Here is an 18140-nt window from a genome sequence, read left to right as displayed (position 1 = left end):
CGCTCGAGCGGAGAAGCAACAACGAAGGGCCCGCTCGAGCGTTAAAACCTCCGCTCGAGCGTGAAGGCCAAAATCTGGGCATCACCTATTGGCATCAACAATCAACCAACCTGTAACAGACCCGCCCAACACAACCTATAATTCAAATACTAAGAGATTAAAGGACAACAACAACCAATAAGTAATGACAGGATCCACGGAACCTAAGTCCGGATACAATAATCTAAAGAGAAAAGACCGGGGTCGCTATAAAAAGTTAAGCGACTAAAGTATGTCCGCCTCTAGCCTCCCAGCTATGTCCTTGGAGGTGGCATGCTACCTGTACCTGAAAATGATATTCCCATATAGGGTGAGCCACAGCCCAGTAGAAATATACTAAACCAACCATGAACAATGACTAAAATATTAGCAATTGATAGATGGCCAACACTGATACAATCACATAAATCACATATTTATGTCATACGACTTATGAGTCCAAGTTTCCTTTCATTTTCCCTTTTTCAACGGGTAGGCATATAAGCACTACCCACATTCCCAACAGATATGTATAACAACAATATCCACAGATAAGCATAAAAGCTATATCCCCACATCACAAAGATAAGCATATGAGCTCTATCTTCACTTCTTTAGACAAGCATATGAGCTGTATCTACGGAGTTCATCCCCTATCTTCTCCCAACACTATCCGGTTTAGAGGTACATCCCCTATCTTCCCCTAAACCGCGGAGTACATCCCCCATCTCCTCCTCTACACATAACGTATACAAACACATGGGTTCTATATACAATCACTCAATACATATAGTTAATGTATTCTATCAACCGTCAAGTTCCATGACACACTTCATTGATTAGTTTCAGTTTGCCTAATCATCATGCATTGTCTACAACAATCACGACTATCCTCCACCGATAGCCCAAGCAGTTATTTCTAAACAGAAAATAAATGCACAAATGGATATTCAATCAACATTTCATTTCCTCATTTCTCACCATTAATTATCCCAATTAATCAAACAATGTAATTAGGCCATTTTCCATAATTACCATTTCAACCCTTAGGTCCCATTTTCATCAATGATTTAACATCAATTCCATTTCTCTATGCCAAACATGCATCTAGGTTTATTATGAATAAAACCCCAACTTTTGTAAAATTCACACAAAAGCCCCAAACTTTCACAAAATTACCAAGCCAAGCCCAACATCTCAAAATACCAAAATTTAAAGACAAAATCCATAGAGAGGAGTAGGGTATCCCTACCTCGAAGTTTAAGCCAAAAAGGAGATGAAGACTCGAAGATCAACTTGCTCCAAATCCAAACTTTTTCAGATTAAATCAAAGCTCTCAACGCCCTCTATCTTTTTAACAAAGGCTCTAGGCTAGATTCACACTCTAGGGAGATCGAATCTTAGAGAGGGTGTAAGTTTAGAGAGAGAAAGTCTCGGATTTAGGGTTTGATCAAAAAAAGAAGTGAAAAACTGAAGTTCAAAATCGCTACTGTCCGCTGATATAAAACACGCTCGCTCGAGCGAAGCCTTTGTCGCTCGAGCGACTAGACACAGAAAACTCTCGCTCGAGCCAAGAAGTTCTCGATCGAGCGAAGAAAAACCCAGACCGCTAGAGCGAAGGAAGCTCGCTCGAGCGAAGAAAGGCAACTCTCAGGTCCAGAACCAGACGCAACACTCGCACGAACCTCACTCTCGCTCGAGCAACCAACTCCTCGCTCGAGCGAAGGTCCAAAAATCTGGGCAGCAACACTAGGCTCCCAAACACAACCAACCTGTAACAAACCTGCCCAACACATCTTATAACTCAATATACAAAGTAAAGAGGATGCAAACATGATAATAAACAACTACCAACATCCACGGACACATGTCCGGATCACTGTACAACAAGGGTAAACCCGGGATCGCTATATATTTGGTAGTATTATATATACCAATGGATATAAATAATAGAATAATTATTTGTTTGCCGGCTGTGGGAGTATTTCGGTGCTTCTTTGTGACTTACATCACCGGAGTTTTGGATTATTTCGTTGTTATTTTATTTGAGTTTTATAAAACTTAAGATACAAGTAAAATTGTTACAATTTTTTAAAAAGAATAGTATTTCTTTATATTTTTTCAATATTTTTGTCAAAAAAATTACAGACTTCATAATAAATTTTAATATGATACGTATGAATTACAACTGTATGTTGATCACAAAATTATTTATATCGTGCCTTCAGGCACGGGCATACGCTAGAACATAAAATTTTATGAATTACAACTCTCTAATTTCTGTTATTTGTAATTTTTATTTTTGTTCAAATTTTATGTTGTAGATAGAACATAAAATAAGATAGAACTATTTTATCAAATCAGTTGAGTAGTGGTTTGTTGAATAATGGATTGTTAGTGTTTGTTGCTGGAGATAGAACTGCTTTGCTGAACAGTGGTTTGTTGCTGGAGATAGAACTGCTCTGAATAGTGGTTGAATAATGGTTTTTTGGTTTTTAGTACACATTTTTTTGAGATTTTAAAAATTATTTATGATGGCCTCTTATAGAGTTTCGTTTTAAAATAAAATGGATTTTATTAATCTTATTTGAAGGTATGAATTTATCATGGTGAGTTTGAGGTATAATGCCTTCAAAATCTGTCACCATTAAAGAATTTGTTACTTTCCCTTTTATCACATCTTCCCCATCTTTTTAGTTTACCCTACTATGGTGGCTTAATTTTCGTCTTCACAGCCTTACCCCACCATCAAATACTAATTCTCAAACACATTGTACAATCAAATATGATGTACCCTACTATGATGTTTACAAGCTTAATAGTCATTTTGGAGGGTTTGAACATTGTGTAGACAGCATAATCAGTTATTTGTTAAAAACTGACATTCTGCTGGAGTTAGTGCAACATGTTATGTGCACATCCTTTTTGATATCTTAATTTTTATGTGATTATCCTAGGTTTGCTTGCTTATGGTTGCATCCATTTGAATGGACAAGTAACTTATTGGAAAATAAAAAGAAAAGAAATAGATTCAAGGCATTTTGTCTTCTGCAGGTTGGTAATAATTTGTTATTTGTCTTCTGCAGGTTAAGATTGCAATGATTGGAATCATGGCTGGTGGTGAAGGACTTGATTTTTCATCAGCTGCCTCAGAACCCATCTCATATGTCTCAGGTGTAATTAATTTGCATATCCTTGAGCATTACTGAATCTTCTCTTTAATCATCAAGAAATTGGTGGATGGTTAAAATTGTCTGTTACTGGTTTAAATTCAGTTATGAACTAATGATTTTCTATTAAGTGGTTTAGGTTAAAGTCTTCTCATTTCTAAATCTTTACCTTACTCTTTATGTATGATGAAGTTATCTTAGCTGGACCATTCAGTGGTCCTGCTTACAAATTTAAGCTGCCAGCCACTTTGTTCTTGATATCGCTGCTATTTTTATTGTTATTCTTTTAATATTCTTTCAATTCGCAACCCTTTGCTTTGAATTGCGATTTCAGATTTTGCCTTCAAAGGCTTGCGAAGAAAGCAGAAAAATATTTTAGGTGAGATTCTCATTTCTATTTATCTCAATCCCTCTTTGTTCCTCTTCTTTATCTCTCCCTTCTCTCCGACTGGCTTCAATTCGCAACCCTTTGATTTGAAATTTTTGAATCATTTTTTTCATGGAAATCTTATAAGCCTCCTCGAGTTCTTGAGTGGTTAACATAGTTGTTTATTCTGAAATCTATGCTTTCCAGATTTATTCTGAAATCTATTCTGAATGAGTTTATGTCGTTCATTCTATTTATTTCTTTTGTGTAGTATAAGTTTGGTTGCTGAGAAATTTGGAAGAAAAAGGGGAAAAAGACTCTATCATTGAGAATTAGAAGTCACACCCATTACGTGTTTGTTTGAATGGGTCTGAGATGTTCTTCCATTTTTTAACTGAATCGACAGTTGGGTTTTCTTGAGCTATCCATTTCATGGGTTTGTGCTGCTGGGTTTTCTGGTTCGGGTTCAAGATGGTATTACCATTGAAAACACTGAATTTATACACACACAAAAAAAAAAAGCTTAACAAAGTGAGATGAGAAAAAATCCCAAACTGTTTAAGAACATTGAATTATTGAAGAACATTGAATTTTTTAAACACACACCAAAAATTTAAGAACACAGTTTTTAAACACACAAAATGAAGACACAGAAAATTTAAGAACATTGATTTTGTTTTTTTTAAACACACCAACAAATTTTATGAACACTGATTGTATTAACAAATAAATCAAACTAATAAACATTTCAATTTCCTATTTCAGTTCCAAGCTTTGCGAGCTATGGTGCAGGCCAATCCACAAATTTTGCAGGTTCTTATCCGCCACTCTGCAGCCAGTCTTTTTGTTTGTCCATCTAACATTTAAAAATGTGAACATTTTATTTTTCATTTTTCTTCTGAAAAAAAAAGAAGAAAAAAACCCACCCTAAACAGCCTCAGTTACTCTTCTTATTGACAGCCCATGCTTCAGGAGCTAGGGAAGCAAAACCCTCACCTGATGAGGCTTATTCAGGAGCACCAGGCTGATTTTGTTCGCCTGATCAATGAACCTGTTGAAGGTGGAGAGGGGTATGTTCTCTGGTTGGTTATATTCATTTAAATGATAGTTATGAATGTTCACGGTCCTAATTTGCTGTTAATATGTTATCAGTAACGTACTGGGACAGCTTGCTGCAGCAATGCCAGTCTGTAACAGTTACACCTGAGGAGCGTGAAGCCATAGAACGTGTAAGTATTGCCTTTTCCTAATTTTTATTTGAATTTAGATGTGTTTAGTGTGGTGGTCTTGAAGTGATCTTTTGATAGGGGTTTTTTTCCCAGTACCTATGAATTCTATTGGACCCATAACTATACATTGGAAGACTCCTTTGGATCTCCTAGAAATATATCCATACCTGACCCCTCACATCAATTCCATGATCCTCTTAATCCTTTCTCATTCGAGTCCAACATCTGTTGGAATTGATACTTTGGATCCAGTTAGATAATATTTTGTAAATTTTAATTTTTTGTCAATTGTCCTTTATGTAAGCCACTTTATTTATTTGCATTTTTTTTGTCCAACTCATGTTTTTTGTTGTTCAAAAGTTTGACTTTTGTATTAGATGCTTGCTCTATTATTAGAATCTTGCGGTTTGCGATTCAGGTCATGATTCGATTTGCAATTCATGCTTATATTGATACAAATCTATGGGTGAATCTATTATTAGAATCTTAATTGAATGTTTTGGTGGTCATAGGTTATGTTAAAGGAATAGTTTTGGTGGATATAGCAACCATGGTTTAAAGGAATATTATGAAAATATTCAAAGTTTGATTTTTTTATTTTGTATTCAAACAATCTGCCTTATTTTTACAATATGCTTTATTTTTGTATTCAAACAATCTGCTCTATTTTTATTTTGTATATGGAAAGTATTTTTTCTGAGTTCTGAGGTACGGAGATAAATAAGGATTATAAGATTTACGTGGTGTGAATGCAACTGTTTTTTGTGTTTGGAAAAAACTCTGGGAATCTTGAATTCCCTCTAAATGGGCAGTATTCGTGTGGAAGTGTCTTCATAATATAGTATCTGTGAGATGATAGTTAAAGATAAGAGATATTCCCAATCCAGTGTGATTGATTTGCGAATGCGGCCGAAACCATTGAACATCTCTTTTTTCAATGTCATGTATCACAAAGAATTTGGAGAGGTACTTCTAGGGGCTTGGACTTTACCTGTGGCCACCCAGTTTGCTTTAAACATGGTGGATCAATTGGGTTACAATGATTAAAGAAGAGGACATGATTGTTCAATCTATTGCCTTGCTATGGGCAATTTGGAGGCAGCGAAATAGTGTGGTCTTCCATAATGAAAAGATGACAATAGAGCAGAACTATTTCAATTGCTAATGAGATTCATCAACGTTGGACTAACTGTGCATTCATGTTTTCCAATGATAATATCTTAGAATGTCTTACTGATATCTTTGGAAAAAGATGGAAATACAGAGAATTGTGGTCTTCTTGCTAATAACCTATCTTTAAATTCTGTTTTCCAGTTATATACATGTGTGGTAGATGGAGCATGGAAGTGCAAAAATGGAGAGGCAGGAATAGCATGGGTCTGTTTCAATGAAAATCAAGACATTGTCTATCAACAAGCTGATTGTCTATCAATGAAAATCAAGACATTGCAGAATCCATTTTTAAGAAGTAAAACATGCTTTGGGAATTTTGAATTTTTATAATGAGCAGATGTTTTGAAGATGTTTTTATAAAAATGGAGTGCAGTAATTTTGAATTCAAAATTTTTTATAAAAACATCTGTAATTTTGATTTTACAGATGTAATTTTGAGCAGATGTTTTGAACAAAAATGGAGTAATTTTGAAAATGGAGTAATTTTGAACAAAAATGGAGCAGATGTAATTACTACACGTGATGATGTTTTTGTAAAATTACTGCACTCCATCTCATTAATTTTTGATTTCAAAATTTTAATTTTTGAATTCAAAACATCTGTTTTATAAAAATTCAGAATCCATTAATTCAAAATTTTGAAGTAATATTACTTTGGGAATTTTGAATTTTTACAAAACATTTGCTCATTTTTAAAACATCTGATCAAAAATTACTGCACTCCATGTAATATCCATTTTTATAAAACATGTTTTTATAAGAAGTAAAAATTACTTCTGTTCAAAATTACAGCTGTTTATAAAAGTATGTTTAAAGCATCTTTATAATGAGCATCTGTTTATAACATATGTTTTTGAGATGATAAGTAATATCTCAAAGCATCTTTATAAAACATATTTTTGTAATCTGTCAATAAATAAAAATTTATTAGTGACAACATTTTTAAAGTAGAAAAATTGTCAGTAAATCTAATTTGAGGGGTGCATTAAGTATTAGATCCAAGCTTTGGTCTTTGTTGTTTATAAAGACTCGTATGTTTGTTTCTCTTATGTAGTTAGAATTTGATTGGCAGCAGTAATACTAACTGGTGTGTATTTTAATTTTAATTTCTTTTAAATTACAGAGTACTGGTTTGTGTGCATTATTAGATATTTATTATTATTATTTTTTTATATTTGATTTGTTTTGAATTGTAGAGTGTAGTCTATTAAATATATTTTTATAATTACATTTTTATCTTAAATTTAAATAGTGTTGCGATTACAATTATATTATAATCCTAACATTATTTACACCGTGCCTTCCGGCACGGGCATACGCTAGTATATATATATTATACAGAGGGTAGACCCTAACCTAAGACTCCCTTTCATTCTCCTGTCTTTATCTCTTCCGCCTCCTACGTCGTCACCTCTGGTGGCGCAACCGGCGACCACCACTGCCGCCGCCACCACCTCCTCTCTCACCGCCCTCTCTCTCTCCTCCTATTATCTTCACCGATCTTCACTGGTCGTCTACTTCGTCTTCTCCACTCTCGTCATCGGTTCCAAAACCCTAACCCTACATTCGATGTTCTCCAATTCCTCTACAAGCCATATGTTCAAATCCAGACCCTACACTCCTCTCAACTGTTTCAGAACCTTTATCTACAAAGGACTACCACCGGACTCGTCAGAATGGCGATCTCGAACGGGCTGATTACGATGAGAAGGATCAGGCGGCGGGCACATTAATGCCTCAGAAACGAAATTGGAGGATGGACGGTTCATTTTTGCCCTAATTTTCCTCTCCATTTTATGTGGTGCATTTAGGTGAGGAAAAAATTACCTCCGTGAACATTAATGTCACGCCCTCAAAATAAACCCATTATATGTATATCATTGACATGCATTATTTAAAGAAAACAATTTATTCATTCATTCATCAGAGTATTACTAAATAAAAACATTACATGTAACATCAAATTAAATGCCCTATGGGCTTACATCTTTCCAAGCCATCACTTGGACACAAAATATGAGTTCTAACTCAAATACAAATAAAGCCCTAGGCTTGATTATTCATCAAATAAAAGCAAACAACTAAAGCTAGTCTTCAAAATCCAAATCCTTCCAAGCTAAGTCCTGGGAGGTAGCTTATCACCTGGACCTGAAAATGATGTTCCCATAAGGGTGAGCCACAGCCCAGTAGAAATATACTAAACCAAATATAAGCATTGAATAAAGCATTAGTATTTAATAGATGGTTAATCAAGATAATCAATTTTATTATTGAACAGTCTCATGACACTAATGTCTAAGACACATTTCACTTTCCATTATTATCAACATGGCTCAGAACCTGGCCAAACTTACAACAGTGAATTATATATCATAATCACATTACTTCCAATATCAACAAAACAAATGAGACTCATGCTCATATCAAAACACTTCATACTTCCCATTTGATACACATTTTAGTGCTGTATCAATAATCATGTAAAAACACTTCAATATAATAAGCACACATAAAAATGGTGCTAATGGAGTCCATCCCCTATCTCCTCCCAAACAAAAATCCGGTTTAGAGGTCCATCCCCTATCTTCCCCTAAACCGTGGAGTACATCCCCTATCTCCTCCCACACAATATGCAAATGCAATGCTCAACCAATACACGTATTTTCAGTATTAATTCAATAGTCAAATTAATGACTTAACCAATGTGATTAGTTTCAGTTATTCCTAATCCACATGCAATGTCTACAACAATCACGACTATCCTCCACCGATAGCCCAAAACAGTTATTTCTAGACTGGAAATAAATATATCAACAATTTATTAGGTGAGTGATTTAAATCATCCAACTACACCATTTAATCTATGAATTCATCAATTTCATGAATTTAACCAAATTCCCCAATTCCCTTAAATTAATTTTACAAATTAATTAATTAATACAACTAGGGTTTTTCCCAAAATTATCAAAGTAACCCCAACATATCATTATACCAAAACTTAGAACAAAACTTATAAATTGGAGTAGGAAATCCCTACCTTGAAGATCACAACTAAAATAGAGAAGATGGAGATGATGACCCAAAATCCAAAGTGCTCCAAATCCTCTCTTTTTCAGATTAAAAGAAAGATCTCGTGAAGCTCTACCTTTCTTCCAAAGGAACTAGGGTAGAAGACCACAAGGAATAGATCAAATCTTAGAGAGAAGGTGAGAGTAGAGAGAGAAACTCTCAAATGGCGGTTTTTAAAGGTTAAGAAAGAAAAGGTAGGTCAAAAAGTGATCCAAAAAGTGAAATCACGGACTGATATAATCGACTCTACGCTCGAGCGTAGAAAGCCCCGCTCGAGCGTAAGACACAGAATCATGCTCGAGCGTGAAGAAAGCCGCTCGAGCGTCGATTGCACCCTTCCAGAAGTTTTGCAGGCGCTGCACCCGCTCGAGCGTCAAACTCCCCGCTCGAGCGGAGAAGCAACAACGAAGGGACCGCTCGAGCGTTAAAACTTCCGCTCGAGCGTGAAGGCCAAAATCTGGGCATCACCTATCGGCATCTAAAATCAACCAACCTGTAACAGACCCGTCCAACACAACCTATACTTCAAATACAAAGAGATTAAAGGACAACAGCAACCAATAAGTAATGACAGGATCCACGGAACCTAAATCCGGATACAATAATTTAAAGAGAAAAGACCGGGGTCGCTATAACCTCCCCTCCTTAAAAGAATTTCGTCCCCGAAATTAAGCACAAGGTTTCGAAAACAAGTTTTTTTTTCTCAAATTCCAACAATATGATAACTCACTAATAAACAACTTGACCCAACACCGGCCATTCCATCTCTTAACAAAGAGGCATGCCACAATATGAAAAACAACCATATATTTCAACCTGCATTAACACTATGCAATTTTCTTTCAATTTCAACAATTTTCAATATATTCAATATATACAATGTTCCCTTAAACTTCCATTTCGAGGCAAGTTCCAAAATATTTCCATTAACCAAAACATTCTAAATGTTTTACAGCTCAAGACATATATAAAAAGCTTTAAAGTTCGACAATATTACAAAATCTAACTACAAGGTTACAAATCAATAAACATGTCCGGATACTTCTCGCGGACTTCCAACTCACGTTCCCATGTGGCTTCCTCCACCCCGTGATGTTTCCACAAAACTTTCACCAAAGGAATGGTCTTGCCTCGCAAGACTTGATCCCGCTTATCCAAGACCCTAACCGGTCTCTCCTCATACGAGACATCCTCATCAACTACTAAATCGGTCCAATCCAATACATGTGATGGATCCGGCTCATACTTCCGAAGCATACTCACATGAAACACGTCATGTACTCCGGACAGCTGCGGCGGCAAAGCTAAACGATAAGCAGTCTCGCCAATCCTCTCAAGGATCTCAAAAGGACCAATGAATCGAGGGGACAACTTCCCGCTCTTCCCAAACCTCATCAATCCCCGTCTTGGTGATATCTTCAAAAAGACATGATCACTCACCTCAAACACCAAAGGTCTCCTCCTACGGTCGGCATAAGATTTCTGACGACTCTGGGCTGTAACAAGCCTCTTACGGATAAGCTCAACCTTTTCCGTCGTTTCCCTCACTAACTCCGGACCCAACAGAGGTGCATCACCCACCTCGGCCCAACAAACAGGAGACCTACACGGTCGGCCGTATAAGGCCTCAAACGGTGCCATACCGATACTAGACTGGAAGCTGTTGTTGTAGGCAAACTCCACTAATGGCAAGTGCCTCTCCCACGACCCGCTAAAGTCAAGAACACAACCCTGAAGCATATCTTCAAGGATCTGAATAGTACGCTCGGACTGCCCATCAGTCTGAGGATGATAAGCTGTGCTAAAGGTCAACTTAGTACCTAAGGCGCTCTGCAAGCTCTGCCATAATCTGGCAGTAAAACGAGGGTCCCTATCGGAGACAATCGTCACTGGAACCCCGTGCAACTTCACTATGTCTCGAATATACAAGTCGGCAAGATGATCTACTGAATCTCTAACGCGCATAGGAATGAAGTGCGCCGACTTAGTCAACCGGTCTACAACCACCCAAATAGCATCACTGCCCCGCTGAGTCCTCGGAAGACCTACAACGAAGTCCATAGTGACATGCTCCCACTTCCACTCGGCAATAGGCAAGGGTTGCAACAAACCCGCTGGCCTCTGATGTTCGGCCTTCACTTGTTGACAAGTAAGGCACTTAGATACGAAAGCTGCCACATCTCTCTTCATACCCCGCCACCAAAACTGGCGACCCAAATCCCGATACATCTTAGTACCTCCCGGATGCACCGCAAGGCGTGAATGATGAAACTCTCGGAGTACCTCCTCTCGATGAGACTCCGGCACAAACAGACGGTCTCGGTATCTCACACTCAGGTCGGGATACACCGTCAAACCTTTCTCAACCTTCCCACCAGAAATCTTCTCACGGAGGGATTCTACCTCAGGGTCGCCCCTCTGAGCCTCTAGCACTCGAGTCACAAGTGTAGGTTGCGCAACAACAGAAAACAAGGCCGCAGCCTCAACGGATTCGCCCAGAAGCAAATCAAACTCTCCAAGTGCACCTAACATCTCCCACTCTCGGATGGCTATACTAGCTATGTCACCAACAGGTTTCCTGCTAAGGGCGTCGGCCACCACATTGGCCTTTCCCGGATGATAATGCAATTCAAAGTCATAATCCTCAATAAATTCCATCCACCTCCTCTGCCTCAAGTTCAAGACTTTCTGTGTGAACAGATATTTCAGACTCTTATGATCCGAGAATACCTCGAACCTCTCACCGTAAAGATACCAAATCTTCAAGGCAAATATCACAGCTGCTAACTCTAAATCATGCGTAGGGTAATTCTTCTCGTGAACTTTCAACTGACGTGAGCCATAGGCAACCACTTTCCCCTCTTGCATTAACACACAACCAAGACCCTCTCGTGAGGCGTCACAATAGACTGCATAACCCAACCCTCTCTCCGGAATAATCAAGACTGGAGCAGTGGTCAGTCTAACTTTCAACTCGTGGAACGACTTTTCACAAGTCTCACTCCAAACAAATTTGACTCCCTTCCGAGTCAATCTAGTCAAAGGCGAAGCTAATCTGGAGAAATCTCTTACAAACCGGCGATAATACCCAGCTAATCCCAGAAAACTGCGGATCTCAAACACACTCTTAGGCTGTACCCAATCTTGCACTGCCTCTGTCTTGGATGTATCAACAAACACCCCTTCCCTAGAAACTACATGGCCTAAGAACTTCACCTCCTCTAGCCAGAACTCACACTTCCCAAACTTAGCATAAAGCTGATGGGCTCTAAGTAAATCAAGCACCACCCTCAAGTGTTCCTCGTGCTCTTCCTCTGAAGGTGAATAGATAAGGATGTCGTCCACAAAAATGACTACAAACTGATCCAAGAATTCCCGGAAGATCCGGTTCATCAAGTCCATAAAGACTGCCGGTGCATTGGTAAGCCCAAATGGCATCACCAAAAACTCATAGTGGCCATACCGCGTACGGAATGCCGTCTTTGGAATATCCTCCTCCCTGACTCTCAACTGATGATAACCTGATTTCAAGTCTATCTTCGAGAAACAATGGGAACCTTTCAATTGATCGAACAGATCATCTATACGGGGCATAGGGTACTTATTCTTAACCGTAGCCCGATTCAATTTCCGGTAATCTATACAAAGCCTCAAAGCACCACCTTTCTTTTTAACAAAGAGGGCCGGTGCTCCCCAAGGCGAAACACTAGGACGTATAAAGCCTTTATCTAGTAACTCCTGGAGTTGGATCTTCAACTCAACTAACTCAGCTAGGGCAAAACGATAAGGTGCCATAGAAATCGGCGCCGTGCCGGGCACTAAGTCAATAGAGAATTCAATCTCTCGATGCGGTGGCAAACCAACAAGATCCTCGGGAAAAACGTCCGAGTACTCACACACCACCCTTGGCAACACAATCTGAGTCTCACCGTCCTCACTAATCGAAAGGTTAGCAAGTAGACCACTAAGCTCACTCCGTCCTCGCAGAACATACCCCGGTGGCAAAACACTGCCAACACGGTCCCCCAGAAAATGAAAACACTCACCATTCACGGTACAACAAGTGACTCTCTGGCGGTAGCAATCAATAACTGCCCGGTATGACGATAACCAGTCCATACCCAAAATAACATCGAAACCTCTCATAGGCATAACTACAAAGGAAAATGGGATTCTATGGTAATCAACCTCTATATCACAACCCCTAACACCGTGTTTCAAAATCAATTCACCCCCAAGAGGCGACACTACACAAATAGGAGATGCTAACTGTGCTAACTCCAATTCCAAAACAGATGCAAATGCAGCAGACACAAAGGAATGAGATGCACCCGTATCAATCAAAACATTAGCAACCGAGTTGCAAAACAAGAAAGTACCTCTCACAACAGATGGAGCCGGTACAAGATCCTGCGTGGTAACAGCATACACGCGCCCAGATGACCCCTGATCAACCTGCTCACCCCTAGGAGCATAAGATTGCTGCACCGACTGAGACGATGAAGCCCCCTGATTGGCCCTCGAGGCCTGACCCGACTGAGCTGGCTGTTGACCCTGAATCTGCCTCAAACCAGATGCACCAGGTGTGCCACCCAACTGCGGGCAATACCTCTTCATATGCCCTGGCTGGCCACACTGATAACACGAGAGTGGCTGGCCTCTACCCTGACTCTGGCTCTGAGATCGAGCCGAAGATGATGCTGCTCTCTGCACTCCTCCCCTCTGAGGACAAACTGGAGACTTGTGGCCCAGCTGACCACACTTATAACAGGTAATGTCTCCTTGACTGCCTTTCCCCGAACTAGCACTCGGCACAGGAAAAGTCGATCTAGAAAAGCTACTCTGAGACTGTTGGGGATTAAAACCCTTCTGTCTCCTACCATCACTCTGACTATCCTGACTCCTCTTGGAGCCCTTCTGTCCTTCCTCCTCCTCCTGCATCATGATTTCCATGTGGGCTGCAGCATCAACCAAACGCCCATAATCCCGAATCATAGTTCCCCCAACTCTCAGCTTGAGGCCACGCCTCAACTTCCTCTCAAACTCAATACAACGGCGTTCCTCAGACGCCACCAATTCAGGTGCAAACCTGGATAAACTAGTAAATGCAGCCTCAAACTCGGCCACTGAAGAACTCGACTGCTTAAGCTGGCAGAACTGGTCTCTCAGCTTCTCCCTAACTGCTGGAGATAAGAACTTCTCCTGGAAAGCATTCACAAAAGCCTCCCATGTACCTCCTATACGCCCCTTAGTGAACTTCCACCACTGACCCGCATCCCCCTTCAACTGGAATGATGCCAAGGTCACCTTCAACCCCTCGTCTTCGATGCCAAGCATCTCAAACGTCTTCGTTGTCTGTTCGAGCCATTCATCTGCCTTAAGTGGCTCTTTAGGATCACCCACAAATTCATCCGGATTAGACCGGAAGAACTCCCTCTTCAGAAAGGAAGGTCCTGCATCCGCAATAACAGCTTGAGCTTGATTCTCAGCTCTGAGAATGCCTACTGACTCCCTGAATGCCCCTGCTATCTCTCGGGCTAGAGCGCCCATAGCCTGCTGGCCTACTGGCTCGGCCACATTGGCCTGGCCAACTCCCTCCTGAACTGCTGGAATCTCCTCTGGCACAGGCACCTCCTGCCTACCCGGCCTACCACGCCTACCGCGTCCTCGTCCTCGTCCTGACATACTAATAAAGGAAACAAAGACGTTAGCACATTATTAAATGTGCCGAAACTAAACACTCGCGTCCTAATGCATGGGACAGCAATAATTCATTCCACGTAAGCACATAATCACATAAGCACCTACGAATTTCATTCCTGAATAATGATAGTCCCAATGCGTTGCTATAGTTCCGGTTGGAAGCAGCAGTGATCAGGTGCCTTTCCAACAAGACTACTAGAAACTCAAGGGTCAAATCACCATCCTAGAAACTACATTCCATACCCACATAGTCACATAAACATGTTATCACGTAAGCATATAACATTACACTAAGTCTCTATCAAACGAGACGAACCCATTGTGATACTAATCACTTCCCACGTACCCAAAGTATTCAAACCCGGTACGCTCTGATACCATGTTGTCACGCCCTCAAAATAAACCCATTATATGTATATCATTGACATGCATTATTTAAAGAAAACAATTTATTCATTCATTCATCAGAGTATTACTAAATAAAAACATTACATGTAACATCAAATTAAATGCCCTATGGGCTTACATCTTTCCAAGCCATCACTTGGACACAAAATATGAGTTCTAACTCAAATACAAATAAAGCCCTAGGCTTGATTATTCATCAAATAAAAGCAAACAACTAAAGCTAGTCTTCAAAATCCAAATCCTTCCAAGCTAAGTCCTGGGAGGTAGCTTATCACCTGGACCTGAAAATGATGTTCCCATAAGGGTGAGCCACAGCCCAGTAGAAATATACTAAACCAAATATAAGCATTGAATAAAGCATTAGTATTTAATAGATGGTTAATCAAGATAATCAATTTTATTATTGAACAGTCTCATGACACTAATGTCTAAGACACATTTCACTTTCCATTATTATCAACATGGCTCAGAACCTGGCCAAACTTACAACAGTGAATTATATATCATAATCACATTACTTCCAATATCAACAAAACAAATGAGACTCATGCTCATATCAAAACACTTCATACTTCCCATTTGATACACATTTTAGTGCTGTATCAATAATCATGTAAAAACACTTCAATATAATAAGCACACATAAAAATGGTGCTAATGGAGTCCATCCCCTATCTCCTCCCAAACAAAAATCCGGTTTAGAGGTCCATCCCCTATCTTCCCCTAAACCGTGGAGTACATCCCCTATCTCCTCCCATACAATATGCAAATGCAATGCTCAACCAATACACGTATTTTCAGTATTAATTCAATAGTCAAATTAATGACTTAACCAATGTGATTAGTTTCAGTTATTCCTAATCCACATGCAATGTCTACAACAATCACGACTATCCTCCACCGATAGCCCAAAACAGTTATTTCTAGACTGGAAATAAATATATCAACAATTTATTAGGTGAGTGATTTAAATCATCCAACTACACCATTTAATCTATGAATTCATCAATTTCATGAATTTAACCAAATTCCCCAATTCCCTTAAATTAATTTTACAAATTAATTAATTAATACAACTAGGGTTTTTCCCAAAATTATCAAAGTAACCCCAACATATCATTATACCAAAACTTAGAACAAAACTTATAAATTGGAGTAGGAAATCCCTACCTTGAAGATCACAACTAAAATAGAGAAGATGGAGATGATGACCCAAAATCCAAAGTGCTCCAAATCCTCTCTTTTTCAGATTAAAAGAAAGATCTCGTGAAGCTCTACCTTTCTTCCAAAGGAACTAGGGTAGAAGACCACAAGGAATAGATCAAATCTTAGAGAGAAGGTGAGAGTAGAGAGAGAAACTCTCAAATGGCGGTTTTTAAAGGTTAAGAAAGAAAAGGTAGGTCAAAAAGTGATCCAAAAAGTGAAATCACGGACTGATATAATCGACTCTACGCTCGAGCGTAGAAAGCCCCGCTCGAGCGTAAGACACAGAATCATGCTCGAGCGTGAAGAAAGCCGCTCGAGCGTCGATTGCACCCTTCCAGAAGTTTTGCAGGCGCTGCACCCGCTCGAGCGTCAAACTCCCCGCTCGAGCGTTAAAACTTCCGCTCGAGCGTGAAGGCCAAAATCTGGGCATCACCTATCGGCATCTAAAATCAACCAACCTGTAACAGACCCGTCCAACACAACCTATACTTCAAATACAAAGAGATTAAAGGACAACAGCAACCAATAAGTAATGACAGGATCCACGGAACCTAAATCCGGATACAATAATTTAAAGAGTAAAGACCGGGGTCGCTATAATTAATTTATTCATGTGCATTTTCAATTTTTAGAGAATCACTTTTGTTCGTGTTCATATTTAAGAAACATTAAAAAAAGAAGAAGAGATAGATAAATAAATAAAATAAAATTTTCATACATTTTCATCTATCATGTATATTTCTATCTTTGGAGAACCATTTGTGGCAGTATTTTTTACATTTAAATCATAAACATGTTAAATTAATTAATATACCCTCATTTGTTTGAAGTTTTAAGTTTAAGAAACATAAGTTTATATTAAATTTAAGAAACATAAGTTTATGTTCATTTAAGAAACATGTTTAAGAAACATAAGTTTTTACATTAAGTTTATATTAAACATATGTTCATATTAAAAAACATATGTTCATGTTTCTTAAACATAAGTTTATATTCAAAAACATAAGTTTATATTAAATTAATTAATATACCCTCATCTGGAACCATTTGTGGCAGTATTTTTTACATTTATATTGAATCATAAACATGTTTATTTATTTATCTATAAACTTATATGAACTTATGTTTATGAACATAAGTTAAATAAACATAAGTTTATAAACTTAAGTTTAATATAAACTTAAGTTTATGTTCATAAACATAACTTAACTTATTAAACATAAGTTAAACATAAGTTATTAAATATAAATAAACATAAGTTTAATAAACATAAGTTATAAACATAAGTTTATGTTCATAAACTTAAGTTTATGTTTATGTTTATATTAAACTTAAGTTTAAACATAAGTTTAATAAACTTATGTTTATGTTTATGTTTATCCTTCTCATCGTAACATAAGTTTATATTAAATATGTTTAATAAGTTTTTACATAAGTTAAATATTAAACTTATGTTTATTTATAAACTTATGTTTATGTTTATGTTTATCCTTCTCATCGTAACATAAGTTATAAACATAAGTTTACATAAGTTTATGTTAAATATTAAACTTATGTTTATTTATAAACTTATGTTTATGTTTATAAACTTAATAAACATAAGTTATGAACATAAGCATAAGTTATTAAATATTAAACTTAAATATTTAATATTTATTAAATATTAAACTTATGTTTATATTTAAATAACTTATTTAATAACTTAAGTTTATGTTTCTTAAACTTATGTTTAATATTTAACTTTTGAATATAAACTTAAGTTTATGTTTATTTATTTATTTATCTATAAACTTATGT

General features: G+C 37.9%; 2 long non-coding RNA genes across 4 annotated transcripts in view; both read left to right on the top strand.

Moving 5' to 3' along the window:
• Nucleotides 1-3022: 3022 nt before the first annotated feature.
• LOC145789152 (uncharacterized) lies at nt 3023-7071 on the top strand. The gene is made up of 6 exons (XR_014366652.1): nt 3023-3192; nt 3523-3567; nt 4321-4368; nt 4516-4625; nt 4708-4784; nt 6099-7071. It is a non-coding gene; the product is annotated as an uncharacterized LOC145789152 (long non-coding RNA).
• Nucleotides 7072-7310: 239 nt separating this feature from the next.
• The window catches only part of LOC145824697 (uncharacterized), a 29625-nt gene continuing 18795 nt past the window's right edge, over nt 7311-18140 (top strand). For all 3 annotated transcript variants that reach the window (XR_014366658.1, XR_014366657.1, XR_014366656.1), the window contains exon 1: nt 7311-7768. This is a non-coding gene — a long non-coding RNA (uncharacterized LOC145824697). The remainder of the gene's footprint in view (nt 7769-18140) is intronic.

Source organism: Camellia sinensis, chromosome 4 (genome assembly GCF_055761805.1).
Source record: "Camellia sinensis isolate YWXY chromosome 4, ASM5576180v1, whole genome shotgun sequence".
NCBI lineage: Eukaryota > Viridiplantae > Streptophyta > Magnoliopsida > Ericales > Theaceae > Camellia > Camellia sinensis.
Note: the sequence above shows the minus strand (reverse complement) of the source record. Positions and strands in the feature narration are given on the sequence as shown.